The sequence below is a fragment of the Diachasma alloeum genome, unplaced genomic scaffold, assembly GCF_001412515.2.
Source record: "Diachasma alloeum isolate Michigan unplaced genomic scaffold, Dall2.0 Dall_scaffold_00313, whole genome shotgun sequence".
In the NCBI taxonomy this organism is placed as follows: domain Eukaryota; kingdom Metazoa; phylum Arthropoda; class Insecta; order Hymenoptera; family Braconidae; genus Diachasma; species Diachasma alloeum.
In genome coordinates, this window is record NW_021680452.1 from 1,042,717 (window position 1) to 1,060,853 (window position 18,137).

General features: G+C 35.9%; 1 protein-coding gene and 1 pseudogene across 1 annotated transcript in view; both read right to left on the reverse strand.

The window, feature by feature from the left end:
- LOC107039967 (amyloid beta A4 precursor protein-binding family B member 1-interacting protein) overlaps positions 1 to 10,237 on the reverse strand; it is a 304,909-nt gene extending 294,672 nt beyond the window's left edge. The window contains exon 1 of the mRNA XM_015259847.2: positions 10,024 to 10,237. The gene's annotated coding sequence lies outside the window, so the exon portion shown is untranslated. The remainder of the gene's footprint in view (positions 1 to 10,023) is intronic.
- A 4,481-nt stretch (positions 10,238 to 14,718) lies between these two features.
- Positions 14,719 to 17,700, reverse strand: LOC107039918 (annotated as a pseudogene).
- Positions 17,701 to 18,137: the final 437 nt, after the last annotated feature.

Genomic DNA, 18,137 nt, shown 5'->3' on the forward strand with positions numbered 1-18,137 from the left:
ATCACAACGCTTCATCGCTCTCTCTCAAGAGACGTTTAAATTGACCGCGCTACCCCCACCCGATCGGTACTTGGGACGTTGCTGCTCTTTTTCACTCAAAACATCATTGATCACATGTTCTAAATGTGTCTAAAGTTTCCTGACTTTGGCTGCATTTTTTCCTTGGGTTTTGCAGTTTTTTTTGTGATTTCCATAAGATCACGGGTTAAATGACCACTTTTTCAAAAATTCATAATAAATTAACCATGCTCCCCAGCAGTCTGAAACTCTGCACACGCCTTTTCCATCATTTAAAGAATACGTTAAAAAAAAGAAAAAAATGGCAGCTTTTTTTCCAACCCATCCATGAATTTCATTATGTCTATTGTAAATTCAGCTTGGTTTGAATTTTTCTATAACTATTGATCAAGTGAATGAAAATATTCATATACCACTTCAAATAGTATTTGTTGTTGTACAACGTGGAAATCAGGGAAATTAGAATTAAAAAATGGCGTATATTGATCTCATGCAACCTGGCTAGCGCGCGTGAAGTGCGCGTCACGTCTAGTACTTGAAATTTCATTTGGACATGAGTATTCAAAAACAAAATAACTTGAATTTTCACGGAATTATTGCAGTGAAATTTACAACTCCGATTTATTTTCTGAAGAATGGAATGATCGGCGGAATGCTTCATTTTTCTCTAACGAGCTTTCCTGAAAAGTTAATGAAGATGTCACTGGATAAAAATTTCAACGAAGAAAGTTAAGACAAAAATTTTTAACGGCATGAATCAACTGCTCGTCGTGCATGTGCACTCAATTAGTACTTTCAACATTTGACTCCAGTATTGAACAAGTCAAGACTCGCAGAACTAAATTAATTCATCACACCGAATTCATTCCAGAATTAACTTAAGAACTTTATTTCTAAATAGGTGTACAGGGATGGTTTTCTGGGAGTATCGCAGGGACGAAAATTAAACAAGAGAGAGAGAGAGAGAGAGAGAGAGAGAGAATGAGAGGGGAATGAGCGGTACAAGCTCTGGAGTTAAATCCCTCCACCCCATTCTCATCTCGACGTAGAAACGTGTGCGCGGTCTCCAGAGCGCGTGGCAACCACTTTAGGACATATTTTTATTGGCCCCCGTGTTTTCCTTTCTATTTCTCTCCTCCTCTTCCCTGAAAACTTTTTCCTTTTCTTGTGTCTGGGGCCGACAAAACGCTCAGAAATAAACTCACGGTAGACACACTCACCCACGCGCCTCAAGACCACTCTTTACTCCAACATTGCAAACGCACACGCTTCATTTTCGGTTATATTCTACGGAGTACGAGCAGAGGTGTTTCTTTTTCCTTCGTTGCAGTGAGGAGACGACACTCGGCTATTAATAGAGAGGCGAGTTATTTCAACGGACACGGTGGAGTCGATTGCCCCGGAGACGATGATTGGGAAGGAGACTGGATAAAAGGCGAGTGTCTGGGTGATGGGGACATTTATCCGATGTCTATTGCACTCAGGAAATCAATTTTTCAATTTTATCGATTTTTCATTTGATTGGGAAACGGATGGATTCACTATCTGGTGGAGAATGAAGTTTGGAAGTGATGAAATCGATTAGATAAATCAGAAGGCATTGTATTGAGATGGTATCTTTTTTTTTAAAGTGTGTTGTGTAACTTTATAACGGCTTCCTATTTAGATATAATGAAAGGCTCGAGAGAATATATTTTCTTTAAATAAATCGGTCTTGGGGAACAAACTACAGTTCAATCTTCGTACAAGATACTAGATGATTTCTATTTTTCATGATCATTTGAGTACGATTCCTGATGTCAAACACGAATGTTTGATTAGAAGGTACTGATCCTTTTGCAAATAACAATTTAGAAATTCGGAATGAGTTCTTTTGTTAACAGGGGGCTGCGAGACAAAATTGAGACTTTCATTGCAATTTTGGTTCTCATAAAAATTGGGTGGAATTTTGTTTCGTTTTGTCTATCTATCCATGTAAAAAATGAACGTAAAACACATGGTGGGATACGTGTAAAAAAATAGATGTTTTACCAAGTGTTATGACCGATGCGTTAAATTTTTTTATTAACTGTAACGATTGCCCATTCGTTTTCAAATTCAATTGATGTGCATTTAAGTTCCAGATTATAAATGCATATGTTTCCAGTAATTCCTGCAATATCTCAACTCCATTCCCACTCAATTCTAGCTCCTTTGTCGAGTATCAGGTACGGAGAATACGAAACGAAAAATATTCAAGCCAGAAAGTGGAGGTATCATTCGGCACGGATTCAGGCCTAGGATCGTGTACGAAAGTATCTTGTACGATGACTGGACTGTATGTTGGTGATGATCAAGTCTGAGATACTTTGGGAAGAAATTGAGAGAATATGAAATGCAAACGGAACATGATGAAATTAAAAAGTGAAATTGTGCACCTAGCCTACGACTCGGGCAGCACGAAGGTATGCATCCACGGAGAAACAAATAGGTTTTGATTTTCAGGGATATGCCACTAATTTTCATCGGATCGGAAAAATTCGGGAGTGATCTAGATTACTCCCAAATCTGAATGTCGAACAATAGAAAGCCGTATTTGACGTTTTACGGAGGGGTAGGATTAGAATTTTTTTCATTTCATTTCCGTCAAATCACGGAATGTTTCATCAAGTGGCAAGAGACATTACTACTGAATTTTCAGGGAATCTCTGTATTGAAAAATAAGCAATCCCTTAATTTTGTAATAATCCGATCAGAAAATGAATGAAAATTGCAAATCTCAGTTCAATTATCAATTCTGAAAAATTATGACAATTCAGATCCTTTTGGTTCTGAATCATCATATTCAATTGAAGATTGACTTGCGAAATTTTTGTTTAGCTCCAACTGAAAATTGATGAAATTATTTAAATTCTACCTGCAACGTGGAAATTCATAATCATTTTTTCCTACCAATTTTTGAGAATTTTAAGCATTTTCTATAAATAAGTTATAAACAATCAATTTTCCTTTACGAAAAGAATTTATTCGGAATCATAACAAATTTATTCATATCCAGGATTCTACCAGAAATCGATGTCATGCCTAAAACCTTAATTTTCCGAAATTTTAAACAATTTCAATTATTTATTCACAAACAACGAATGTTTAACAAAATAATAACTTTGTGCAAAATGTAATTTGAATGGCGCTGAATATTCATGATTTTTTTCTCATTGACCTTTATTTACACAAATCGATTTGCTCTGTCAACTTCCTTAATTAGAAATGACAAAATACTGGAGATAACTATTCGAACAGCGATGAGTAGTTGAAAGTCTCACGAAAAACGACCTCTCAACACGAATGATCTTTTAATTTTCTAATAATCCGATTAGAAAATGAATAAAAACTGCAACTCTCAATTCAATTATAAATTCTGAAAAATTATGTAAGTTCAAATTTTTTTGGTTCTGAATCGTCATATTCAATTCAAGATTCATTTTGTTCATTTCTGTTTGGCTCCAACTGAAAACTCATGAATTGATTTGAATTCTACCTAAAACGTGGAAATTCATAATTATTTTTTCCTACCAATTTTTGACTATTTCTAGCATTTTCTATAAATACTTTATAAACAATCAATTTTCCGTCATAAAAATAATTTTTTCGGAATCATAGCAAATTTATTCATGTTCAGAATTTTACCAGAAATGGATTCTGCGCCTAAAAAAATTAGGTTTCCGAAAGTTTAGACAGTTTCAATTATTTATTTATAAACAGCGAATGTTGAAAAAATAATAATTCTGTGCAAAATGTAATTTGAATCACGCTGAATATTCATGATTTTTTTCTCATTGATCTTTATTTACACAAATCTATTTGCTCTGTCAACTTCCTTGATTAGAAATGACAAAATACTAGAGATAATTATTCGAACAGCGATGAGTAGTTGAAAGTCTCAAGAAAAACGACCTCTCAACACGAATGAGTGTTTCTCTCATCATCTTGCGTCATACGGTAAAATAAACTAAACATGTAAAACCTCCATGGTCAACTTCCATTTAGCAAACCCTGAATCTCTTCGTGTGGTTTGTTTTTGGACGAAACATTGCCTGGACCCATAACCAGGAATAAAGTTCATATTAGCCAGGTGGTGTCATATTCGCCCAACCGAAACGACAGACTGCAATGCGCCAACTGGGATTTCAATGTGAAAATCCATGGGCGGTTTCTAAACGTAACATTGTGATCGAGATAATTCGACGGGTGAATGCAAATTCTGGAGAGGACATGAAAGTTGCGACTGCGGTGTGTCGTGAGAAAGAATGAAAACACGAGCGACTAATGAGGGACTAGTCCTTTTAATTGATTATCTGATTGACTGCTGTTTGATTCTAAACGTGTTTGTTGAGTTATTTCATCAGGGATCATCCAAACCATTAAAAAGGATAACTTTTCATTGTTGTCAACGAATTGTAAATGATTAAAAGGTAAATGCTTCTTTTTATGAAATAAAAATGGAGGAACGAAAGCAAAATTCATGTGCAAATTAATTTGCTCATTTGAATAACAAATGTTGAAAGATAATTTTTTAACTAATTGACTGTTGTTTATTTCCCAATTAAATTTAATTGTTCACTGCGAAATAAACAAAAGCATTCCATTCTTAACAACAAAACACGAATTAATTCAGTAGCGAAGCGGTAAAGCGCTTCAAGTCGATGTTGACTGTTGGCAAGGTTTCAATGAATATCTCGAAATCTAAGGGAGCTAGCAAAATTTTAGTGATAACCTTTTTTGTAGTACTCAACTCGTTCTACAAAAAAGGTTATAACGAAAATTCTGTTATCTCCTTTAGATTCAAAAATATTCCTCAAAACCGTAATTCAAATGTGCGAATAAATATCAGAAAGAAATGAATGAAAAAATTCGTGGAATTTCGATATTTCGTAAATATTTCAGGATTTCCATTAAAAAAAGCCAAATCTTGTGAGTGAAATTTGTCAAGTTATCTCCTGCTTGACCACTTCCAGAAAAATTAAAACACCGGTCTTTATCACAGCTGACTGTCCACTCCCTTCTTCCTGTCATAACCGCCATGACAAGATCAAAATGCAACGAGATAACTCTTCAAATTCATTTTCAAAATTCACCAATACCCCCTTCTTCAAGACGATTTTGACTGTTGGCCAGGTTTCAATAAATATCTCGAAATCTAAGGGAGCTAGCGAAATTTTTGTTGTAACCTTTTTTGTAGCACTCGGCTCGCTCTCCAAAAAATATTATAACGAAAATTTCGTTATTTCCCTTACATTCGCAGGTATTCTTCGAAAACTCAGATAAGGGCTAAATCGACTTGGAAGAAATGAAAAGAAAATTCGTGAAATTTTGATATTTCGTAAATATTGCAGCTTTCTTAAAAAAAAAAAAAGTCAAATCTTGTAAATGAAATTTTCGTCATTATCTCCTGCTCCTGGGGTCCGTTTCTAGAAGAGTTTTCACTGTGAGAAGTGAGACAGTTATGATGTGTTTCCTCACCGTGAAAACTTACAGAATCGGACCCCTGACCACTTCCAGAAAAATTGAAACAGTCTTTTTTATCACAGCTGATTGTCCACTCCCGTCTTCCTGTCATAACCGCCATGACAAGATCGAGATACAAAGAGCTAACTCCTCGAATCCATGTCCAATATTCACCAATACCCCCTTCTTCAAGTCGATTTTGACTGTTGGCCAGGTTTCAATAAATACCTCGAAATCTAAGAGAGCTAGCAAAATTTTTATTATGACCTTTTTTGCAGCACTCGACTCGCTCTCCAAAAGAGATTGTAACGAAAATTTCGTTATTTCCCTTACATTCGCAGCTATTCTTCGAAAACTCAGCTAAGGGCTAAATCGACTTGGAAGAAATGAAAAGCAAGTTCGTGGAATTTTGATATTTCTATCTTGTGAATGAAATTGTTACCATTATCTCTCGCTCCTGGGGTCCGTTTCTACAAGAGTTTTCACTGTGAGAAGTGAGACTTGTGACGTGTTTCCTCTGTTAGAACAATGTAACACAAAAGCTCCCATTTCATTTCTCACCCTGAATACATATAGAATCGGACCCCTGACCACTTCCAGAAAAATTAAAACACCCGTCTTTATCACAGCTGATTGTCCACTCCCTTCTTCCTGTCATAACCGCCATGACAAGATCGAGATACAAAGAGCTAACTCCTCGAATCCAGGTCCAATATTCACCGATACCCCCTTCTTCAAGTCGATTTTGACTGTGGGCCAGGTTTCAATAAAGGCAGTGTCTATTCACATGGTCCACGGTAAATTTTACCGCGGATACAGGGTATATTTTACCGTGGATATACGGTAATTTCTACCGTGGATATAAGGTAAGCAGTGGGGTACGTAGGCCCATTTTTTACCGTGGATAAAAGGTAATTCTTACCGTGGATATAAGGTAAAGCAGTGGTGTGCATCGGGCCCATTTTTACCGTGGATATAGGGAAGATTTTCACCGTGGATATAAAGTAATTTTTTTTTACCGTGCATATAAGATGAGTGAATGGCGTGCAGTGTTTCCACTTTTTACCGTGGATGCAAGGGAGATTTTACCGTGGATCTATTATATACACAGTGATGTCTACCGTGTATATAAGGGAGATCAGTGGTAAGCATCGCGTAGGGAAATTATCTCGCGGATCTAGTTGTATTATGGGTTAGAGCCTTTAAAATTTCAAAGATCAGGGGGGTGACGACCAGGGTTAAACGAGAGACGAATAAAGTTAGTAGGCCAATCAAATAAGGACTTTTTTTTTGCCGAAATCAAGGATGATAGAAGAAGGATAAAAACCATGAGATATCATGCGGAAAAATGATATGAAATACATACTGAGTTTTTGGGATTGTAGCAAACCGGGAAATTGTTTGAAAAAATTCAAAACAGAAAAATTAAGCATCCACGCGACTTTTTTTGCTTTACGCCGACGAAACCGTGATAGGATAAAAATGCATAAAGCTTAATTTGTAGAGCATAAAATTCCCTACAAAAAAGTCAATGGCGGCATTTTCGCAATTTAAACCGTCAAGTCGCCAAGCGCGCTCAAAGTTGAATTACGAAAAAGCTGATTCGCCGCCAACGCTGAAAAGTCCATTTTAGTTGCAAAATGCAAATAATTCTTCATAGAATGTCTTCAGGAGAGGAAATTTTTTTAAAAACATTTTTCAATTTTTCAGCAGTCCCCATTTTTTCTTTTTTTTTCATTTCTCAACCAAAATTTGCCATAACATAACTTTTGATCCAGTTATATTATTGGAATAAGAACAAAAGGTGATTTTTTCTCGTTCTCTCCTTTCCATTTTCACTCTTTTGACCTTTTCAACTCAACTTTCATATTTAACTTATTATTTGTTGATAAACTAAAAAAATTGCTGTTTTTTCAATATATAANTTTTTTTTTCATTTTTCAACCAAAATTTGCCATAACATAACTTTTGATCCAGTTATCTTATTGGAATAAGAACAAAAGGTGATTTTTTCTCGTTCTCTCCTCTCCATTTTCACTCTTTTGACCTTTTCACTCAACTTTCATATTTAACTTATTATTTGTTGATAAACTAAAAAAATTGCTGTTTTTTCAATATATAATTTGACTGGAAAATTTTTGATCAAGCTCGTTAGCTTTACCCTAAACTTGAGTCATTGAGATCAATCTTGAATTTTTTCATATTTTTCTTGGCATTTGTTGACGTAGATTTTTAATAAAATAAACCCTATAAAATATACCCTATATCGACGGTAAAATTTACCGTGGACCGTGTGAATGGACACTACCAATGTTTTTTTGGGCTCAAATGAAAGAGCGGCTCGAAAAATGGCGTGGAGAAGTCTTTAAAGATGACAAATGTCTCTAAAGATGATGTCTGTTTTCAACTGAAAAGCGCAATTGTGACAACATCGTCCAGTGGGGTCTAGGAATCTCCCCTGGTTCAAAACCATCTTTAGAGGCATCAGCACACCATTTTTCGAGCCGCTCTTTCATTTGAGCCCAAAAAAACATTCATATCTTGTCTGACATCTCTGCTACAAACTCTGGTTTTCAACTCTGGTTTTCAATTAAAACCAGAGTTGAAGACCAGAGTTGTTTTCAATTAAAACCAAAGTTGAAGACCAGAGTTTGTAGCAGAGATGGGAGACAAGATATGAATGTTTTTTTGGGCTCAAATGAAAAAGCGCCTCGAAAAATAATGTGCTGATGCCTCTAAAGANAGCACGCCATTTTTCGAGCCGCTCTTTCATTTGAGCCCAAAAAAACATTCATATCTTGTCTGACATCTCTGCTACAAACTCTGGTTGTCAACTCTGGTTTTCAATTAAAACCAGAGTTGCAGACCAGAGTTGTTTTCAATTAAAACCAAAGTTGAAGACCAGAGTTTGTAGCAGAGATGGGAGACAAGATATGAATGTTTTTTTGGGCTCAAATGAAAAAGCGCCTCGAAAAATAATGTGCTGATGCCTCTAAAGATGGTTTTGAACCAGGGGAGACTCCTAGACCCCACTGGACAATGTTGTCACAATTGCGCTTTTCAGTTGAAAACAGACATCATCTTTAGAGACATTTGTCATCTTTAAAACCATCTTCCACGGTAAAAAGTGGAAACACTGCACGCCATTCACTCATCTTATATGCACGGTAAAAAAAAATTACTTTATATCCACGGTGAAAATCTTCCCTATATCCACGGTAAAAATGGGCCCGATGCACACCACTGCTTTACCTTATATCCACGGTAAGAATTACCTTTTATCCACGGTAAAAAAAATGGGCCTAACGTACCCCACTGCTTGCCTTATATCCACGGTAGAAATTACCATATATCCACGGTAAAATATACCCTATATCCACGGTAAAATTTACCGTGGACCGTGTGAATAGACACTGCCTTCAATAAATACCTCGAAATCTAAGAGAGCTAGCAAAATTTTCATTATAACCTTTTTTGTAGCACTCGCCTCGCTCTCCAAAAGAGATTGTAACGAAAATTTCGTTATTTCCCTTAGATTCGGATATATTCCTCGAAAACTCAGTTAAAGGCTAAATCGACTTGGAAGAAATGAAAAGCAAGTTCGTGGAATTCTGATACTTCTAACTTGTGAATGAAATTTTTGCCATTATCTCCCGCTCCTGGGGTCCGTTTCTACAAGAGTTTTTACTGTGAGAAGTGAGACAGTTGTGACGTGTTTCCTCTATTAGAACAATGTAACACAAAAGCTCCCATTTCATTTCTCACCGTGAAAACTTGTAGAATCGGATCCCTGAGCATTTCCAGAAAAATTGAAACACCCTTCTTTATCACAACTGATTGTCCACTCCCTTCTTCCTGTCATAACCGCCATGACAAGATCGAGATACAAAGAGCTAACTCCTCGAATCCACCTCGAAAATTCACCAGTACCAATCTTCTTCCGACAATACCGTAAATCCACAGCAATCCTGGCAGCCCACCGCGAAGAGCCCACGTGAGCACCACTGTCAACGTGACAGGAGCCCTCGAGGCGGGCAACAAAAACTGCATTCTCTCGAAACAATGAACACTTTGGTTTGCAAACCAGAAACAATACATTACCCTGAAGCACTCGACTCCCCAACAGATAAATACGTCTGTATTATTAAACCGTCAAATCGCTCATCCTTCGACCCCACTAATTGTAGCGTTCGATCCATCGATAAAACTCCCCCTTTCCAACAAACAACGCAATCGAAGGATAAAAGGACCGAAAAATTCGCCCAAAAATTGCATGACCCTTTCCCTCCGCATGATTGACGTGTATTCATCGAAAACGGATATGTTTCCCCCGGCGTTTCAGGTCTATGTTTCACTGTGAATGTTATCATTGGCATGACTCATCGATCAATTCCGTCTGGGTGACACTGATCGGAAAGCGAGAGTGTAAATTCCTTTTCCGACGAAAAATTTTTCAAGGGGAAAAGTAATGTGTCGCCTGGGGCATCATATCGTATTACTCGACAGTACAGTTTTACTCACCAGCTCCAGTGATAGTATCCTTGATCCCTCGGCACCTCCACTTGTCACACGTTAAAACAAAGAGAGAATTACAAGCACTGACAATATGTGAATTAAATAAAAAACACTTGGATCATTGAACAATTTGTTCGATCGAAGGGTAAAAAAATTATAGTACAAAACACACGCGTAACCGGCGAAAGGATCGAGTGTCGGAATCACGCACGCGATTGTATGTATGAAGTTCCTCGGACCGCCATGCACTGACTGGACGTGCCTCAGTCGGAGACTTGCGCATGCCTTCATCGTACGCGCGATCGTCAACCCGTCTCCTCCTTGCCCCGCAAACGCGAATTGAACGATTCATGAACGAATGACATCTGGAGAAATACTGGAGAACACTGCTGATGATCCGTTAGTGGGTTTATCAACGGTGAACAACAAACATGTCAATATAACGCGCTCTATCACTCGTGTTGTTATTGGGAATAATTTCACTACTGGAGTCGTTATTTTTTGGATTTTTAAAAATAGTTACACAACAGGAATAAGATTGGGAAACACAATCGACTGATGGCAATGTATCGATTATCATAAAGGCGTTGGTAATTTACCGGCCGAAGATAATGTATCGAGACTTTGTTTCATTCTCACTTTTTATTCGAAAATGTGTCGCGATTGACATGATGAAAATATTTTCTAAAAAAAAGCATGGGTAATATGTCGAATCGAAAATGAAAAGTCGAACATGGTGGATATTTTGAACGAATGAAGAAAGTTAGGTGGTTTTCATGAGTACAATCGTTTTGCGTCGAGTTTTCATGAAGCTCGCCTAATATATAAAAGAGAATTGAATGCCGCTCTATGAAACTTGAATAAACGAATCATTATTGTCCAAATCATTGAAGTCAGGAGAAAATTGAATAATTATATTGTCTTAATATTGTGTTGACTAAGGTTTTCTTGGAACCAAGTTGATTATAATTGATAGGTAGAATTATGAGATTATTTCACTTTAAACAAATGATATTAGGATCCAAACAGAAAGATATTAATGATATTAGTATCCAAAAAGAAGCTATGACTCAGGGCGCGTTTCGCAATCGACTTAGTAGCAGTAGCAGTGCTGTAACCCTATCTAATTTCGCTTTACTGCAGCGACAGTAGTTGATTCCGAAACGCACCCTCAATGTTCCAAATTAAGGCCCGGGTGGACTATCTTTCGAATGTTATCTCGATGTTTTTTTTCATCTTTCGTCATCTGAAATTGTCAATTAAGTCCTGCATCATGCAGAAGTGTTGACAAATTATGAATGAATAGTCAAAAAAAAGTAGAAAAAATTCTTAATTTTTTCAGAGTATTTTTAATTTATATTCATATAATAAGTTGAATAGCAAGAAATTGAAAAATGTATCTGATTTACGGTGAAAAATGGCGGCCTGTCACCCAATATCATGCAGGGGGAAGACTGATTTCGTAAATCTTTTCCAACACCGCACAGACACATTTATTACGGAAAAGGCTGTTTGAAAAAAGTTGTAATATTTTGGAGAATTTTTTAATCACACTTTTATCCCATAAAAATGGCAGATGACTACATACCAATGTTTTGAAAATTGAGATACCTAGCTGTCATTTCCCATGAGGAGATAGTGTTTTGTTATCCACCATGGAAAATGACAGCTAATAGATAATTTGCCACAGCGAATCAGATATCTGTAATTTCCACTTTTTTCAATTCATTCTGAATCTCAATTAAAAACGCTCTTTGAAAAAGTTCAGAATTTTTTCGATTTTTTTTTATCATTCTATCATAATTTTTGGGAATTTCTACGTGATGTATGACTGAATTGACAATTTTCGATTTCGAAAGATAAAAAAAAATCCAGATAACATTCACAAGATAGTATTTTAAGCACGGAATTATATTGATAAGATGAACAACAGATTAATTGAATTACCGTGAGAACTAACTAAAAATTGATAACAGTGTGGGCACGTACTTTACCAGAATATCAATAAACATTGAACTCCAAAAATTGACACTCTAAAGTGGGTTCTAGAAGGAATTGAATTGTATTTATAATGAAAATCTTATTCAGTCAGCATAGGAATTAGAACATGAAGAAACCATTTATTGTAATATGACAATTTAACAGATAGAACAAATGATTGAACAACTAATCAAAATTTACTTATTTATTTGTTTGTTTTGTCCTTGTTTTCAAAAGATGTTTTCAAAAGAACCAATTACAATTGCACATGAATTTATCAAAACTAACAAGATTAGAGTCGAAAATACTAGAAAATTCAACAGCTTAATATGATTTGGATTGGTCTTATTGCTTTTTGCAATGAGAGTGATTGTAAACAATTAATTGAAATAAAGGAATATCGCTTCTGACAGAAAGAAAGGCATAATAAAACAGCATCAAACCCCGCCTGCTTGTGGCCGATGTGTCGCTAGGAATAAAAAAAAACTTTGAAACAATGATGATAATGCATTACGAAATGTTTCGCATAAATGCCGCTTATCGCGGATGGATAAATCAACCGATTTCATTTGGACAGATCATGATATAAAATCGAGTTTTCAATCATGTTTACATAATTATCATTCGTGCAGTGAATAAAAATGGTATCATGTCTTTTCAACTGCTCAATTTTAACTACATTTTAACTGCTTTGTTTTTTAATTACTACAGTAATACAGTTTTGATGAGTTTGCCAAAATTTTTAACTTTTCATTTTCATTTATTTATTTACTTTTTTTGTTTTTTTAAACACACTTTTAGGAACATACAATTCAAGGACTCAATGTAATTTAATAATAAATATCATACAAATATTTTTAATCAAAAATTTACAAATAATCTATTTACAATCTTGTTTTTTGTTTATTCGAAGAATATTTTTCGAAGGATGTGAACCTTCTAAATTTCGCAAAGCCTGTTTTCCATCTTATATGGAGATGCATTGAGCAATTCCACGCAGATAGCTGTCCATATCGTCCAATGCTTTTTCGCGATTCACGATTTTCGTAAGTCTTTTATCATGATCTCTGTAAGCCTTCCGTTTTTTCCGGACGGGCTGACCCCCATTGGCCTGCGTCCACCTGAGTTCCATCGCAGCCTGTTCGTCCTTAAGGGCTTCAATAAATCGACCCATAGTTGGAATGTCGTAGTCAAAATGTAATTAGTTGAAAAAGTGGCAATTGAAAATCGTTAATTGAAATGTTGTAGTTGAAATGTCGTAATTGAAATGTCGCCTAGTTGAAAAGACTTGCATTCAATAAAAATAGCCATCGAATGATCGACCATTGATTGGAAATATTTGAATGATTACAGACCTGGGAATCCTTCGCATTTAGGATATCCTAAAAACCTTAAATTCCAACCGACCACAGTCATGCATCCCGATCGGTAATGCAGGGATTCTGGATGCGTGCCTCTGATTGGTTGAAATTTAAGGTTTCTAGGATACCCCAAACGCGAAGAATTCCAGTCCAGAACATTTGATTAGTACAAATGTAATCATCAAGTGGGAAATCGAAGAATACGTTGGTGATCGCGGTAACATATCGACAGTCGAACTTTCAGTTCCTCCATTTTATAAACACCGCGTCATGTAACACCAATAGGTAAAATGGCGGCTGCTCTTTCCGATATTAGGCAAGAAATCTTATTCTATATAATTTGAGATGTCTATTTCTCCGGAAATTCATGGAAGGTTCTGGCAGGTTCAAGAAAGGTCCAGAACGGTACAGAATCCTCTAGAAATTTCAATCCTCAAGAAATTTCTGGAATTTTCCGATGCAGAATATTCCAGAAGACCGGAATGTTCTAGGCACCTTTAGGAATTTTGCGATTTAACGAGAAGTTAATCCCTCCCAAAATCATAGAAGGTTCTAGAAAGTTATAAAAAACTCCAGATCGATACAGCAGTTTTCTACGAGGGAATTTTTACATTATTTACTTTGCGTGATTTTATCGTAAATTTACTGTAAAAATTTAAAAAAACTTCTCGATTGATTTGAGAGCTTTCCTATGAGTCCATTTCATCATCGATTCACTCTCTAGATGCTCTGACAATATTTCAAAATATTTCAGACTTTTCTAGTACATGGAGAGAAATGTTCAGTAAAAATTACGGAACTCATAATTCGCTCATCGATTATGGAATCGACTCAGAAAATTTTTCACAGAAGATTCAGGTAAAAATTCCGGAACGCTCTGGAAAAATTCTCTAAAAACAAGAATTCCGTGAAGTTTCGTAAAATTTCCTACAACTATATTTCGCTCCGGAATTATGGAAAAGATACGTAATTTTTATTGAATATTTCTCTCCGTGTATTTACCGCCTAAATTTCGATTTCTGGATGAAAAAAATTGGACTGCCGCAAGGCGCGCCACCAGTCGTACTAGTTGTTTTTTATTGATGTCTTCCAACGATTTTGCAAAGGAGAACACCAAGAAAATAATCAAAAGCACTTAGTAATGACGGGGATTGACTATCCTCTGGAAATGAAAAACCTAAAAATGAGTTTATTGACATTTATATTATTAATTCGTTCGATTTATAGAAGAACATGTAACTTCCCAAAGAGATGTTCAATTTTACATGAACCACAATCGAAATTTGATTCATTCATGAAAAAGAAAACTGAAGATTTTGTAAATAATTCCAGGTGATCACGTTTCGACGAATGAAAGGAATTAACTCTCTCGATTTTTCCGCTTATTCTTACGTCGTTCTTCCTCCCTCCTCAGAGCCCTCCTCTCCCGCCAAATATCTTCTAAATATTCCATCGAAGGGGTCAACATCCCAAACAATGCAGCTGAATAATTACCAATCCCAGGATTGATGAAGACAGCCTTGTCGTCGACAATCCACCGGCTGTATTGGATCTCATTGAGAACTTTGAAGCCTAATCCCCGCGCTAACTCCTGAGTGACACCAGAGGTGAGCAAAGCCACGATGGCAGGTATCTCCAAGGCAATTGCCATCTGGATGAAAGCCTCGAGGAGAGCTGTCCCTAAGCCCTTCGTTTGATAGCTTGGGTGAACACATAGAATATAAAGTCGGAATACCTCGGGGCTATTGAAGTGATTATGGACATCTGCTTGTTTCACTAATGTGTTCTTGAAATCCATTATTTTCTCCAGGACTTCACCTTCATGAATCTATTAATAACACAAATGAAGCGAAGAGAAATTATTTTTGGTGACTAGGCCCGATCAACCGCGCTTTCAATGTCGCTCCGTTCTGTTAAATCGCGCACGGACAATTCACGTCGAGAAATATCCCTATATAGAACAATTCGTGTCCGTAACCAAGGTTTTTCTTTGGTGTCTCTGCTCAAGTGCTTCCTTTTGCATGAAGCATACATGTAGTATACTCATTGGAAAGCTTATTAAATAAGCTTCATAATGACACCTGATTTGTCCAATTCTGACTATTTCTCATTGAATTATGGGACTTTTAGGCAAAAATTGAATTTTTATGTTTCCACTTGGGAAATTAATTTTGTTGGATTTTTCAATACTTCTAAATGGACTAGACAGAGATATTTATACATCATCCTGAAGAGCAATTACTATTCCTTAAAATAGTGTATAATAAATCTGATGTAATTGAATTTTCATCAAGTTCTTGCAGATTGATTCCTTTTTTTACGTTATGTCACACCTAAAAAATGACAGTTTTTGCCGTTTATCGAGGTCTTAGAATTGACCAGCAGGCATATATCGTATGTCAATTTGAAGGTCTCATCGAGATCTTCGAACTCAGTCCGCATACCATCTATTTCATCCACTAGATCAATTGTTACAAGGGATTATGTAGCGATTTGAGCATGTCACGTTTTGAAAATTTCCATTTTTTTCCTCTTAACCGCGAAATTTGCTCGGTTTATGTTCAAATCTGTGGACATATTCTATACTGAGGTGAGAACACATGTAATTACCTTCAAATTGATCCTTGAATTATTTGATGAACTTCAATTTTCATCAATTCAATTTTTGAAGTTTTTATTCAAAAATTGAATTTTATGATTTTTATTGTGAATTTAGCTAGAATTGAATTTCTATATGATTATGGGTCCAGTAAATGAAATTTCTTATATCTCATTTTGAAGAAGAATAAAGGTTCTTCAAAAAGAATATTCAAAAACTTAATGAAAAATTAAATTAATCAGATTTACGGTACATGTCATACTTTAAAAAATGACAGTTTTTGCTATTGATCGAAGATTTAGACTTGACCAGCGGAGATATATCATATATCAATTTGAAGATCTCATCGAGACAGAAACTTCTTGACTTATTATGCCTCCAAAATCAAAAATTCTTGGACGTTTAACAATTTTTATGAAGCTGATGAGTTATTCCTACGTTCCGTTCCGTAAAATTTCTCAATCATTGGGGAAAAATTATAGAACAACTTGTTGTCCGCACAGCGATGAGTCATCAGATGGGAGGTTAATTTTTACGAAACAAATCGTAGAATTTACGTGACGATTCGTACAATTTCAGTTCCGACTCACACTTTTTATTGAATTTTACTTCGCTCGCGGATTACGTTTCGAAACGTAATTTTCACGGTTTTTTAATGAATTTTTCTCTCCGTGAAATTCTATTGGAATTATAGCGAAATTTATATTTGTTCTTAGTTGATTTTTATACAAAATTTTACAGAATTTGAAAAACAAATTCTGCGCGAGACAGATATTTGAAACAAAAAGGTCAATGGCCTCATTTTTTGTGATTGTCTTAATTTTTTTAAATAAAAAATTCTTCGGCAGTAAATTTCATTCTTCTCGCACCTGTTCCCCTCATGTTTACATTGCACCAAGGGTGATAAAAAAATAACGGAACAGACCACCGTAAAAATTCATTGTTTGTGAGAAGCAGTGTTGCAATTTTGCCTTCTCAACAGGTTGTCTCCAGGAAAACTCATAAATATCACTTCTTCGGTTAAAATTACCTTTCCATTCAAAAAAAAAAATTCGGACTAAGAAGGGAACATTAATTTCTCGTCTCACAGTTATTCTCTAATTTCTGCAAAAAATCGCGGAATAAGCATTCTCGCACACAATTATGCGAACTGTCACGTAATTTTTCCTGAAGTTTTTTTCTCCGTAAATGATACATTTTATTAGACTTTCCCTTCATTAACCTGCATTCTTGAATAAGTAATGCTCCGATCTACTTCAATATTAGGCCTTGCAATAACAACGCCCACAACTCGTTCAGATTTGGTGCTGACAGCGACAAGACTCGACGTATCCTTCATCCACACGCGAATGTACTCCAAGTAACACTCGACAGACAGTGGATCCTCTGACAGTCCCGCCGATGCACACATCGGATCGTCCTTAAAGTAGTGCCGCTGCGAATGTAAGTGGATAGGGAACTCTATGGACGTGTATGATATTGTATGACATGTGGGTAATGAGGGACTTTCTAAATGTCATTGTGAAGGCTCATTGTTACTGTGGGCACCTTTATTATCGTTTTATTTTTACTCTGAGGCACCTTTATTAGACGTAATACTTCGCCGAAGTGTTGAGGCTGCAGGTCTAGGATCTTGCAGGAGTCTATTGAAGGCCATTCCAATGGAGCTTTCATTCTCTCCTGCATTTTCAGGAGCATTTCGTCTCTTTGAACGTCTGAGGCTGTTCTTCCTTCTTCTTCCATCTTTAAATTTAGTGATTTCTTTCATCCGAGTTTTTTAAACCTAAATTACAAATTGAAGGAGAGAATTCGTCAATTTTGGGAGTGGATGTGAACAATTAAGTTATTGTTATTATCAAAGTTCAGAAATGAAGAAGAGGGAAAAAATTCTAAAGTTTGATTACATTTTAAACAGTTTTGTTAAATTTTTTAATGGAGTATTTTTTTGCAGTTATTAGGTATGAATAAATTCTGTAGAAAAAAAAATTCTAATGAAAATGGCGCGGTCGTTCTGGCGATTTTTCGATAATCACTCAATCGCAAGAATTTCAATTTTTTAAATAATTTATTCTATTGGGGTTTTCTGTAAAACGAAATTCTTGAGCATAAATTTTTCGAGTTTCTCCACTGTATTTTTTCTTCTTTGCAACTACAAAATCAAACAAGTTGGAAATTGTTTT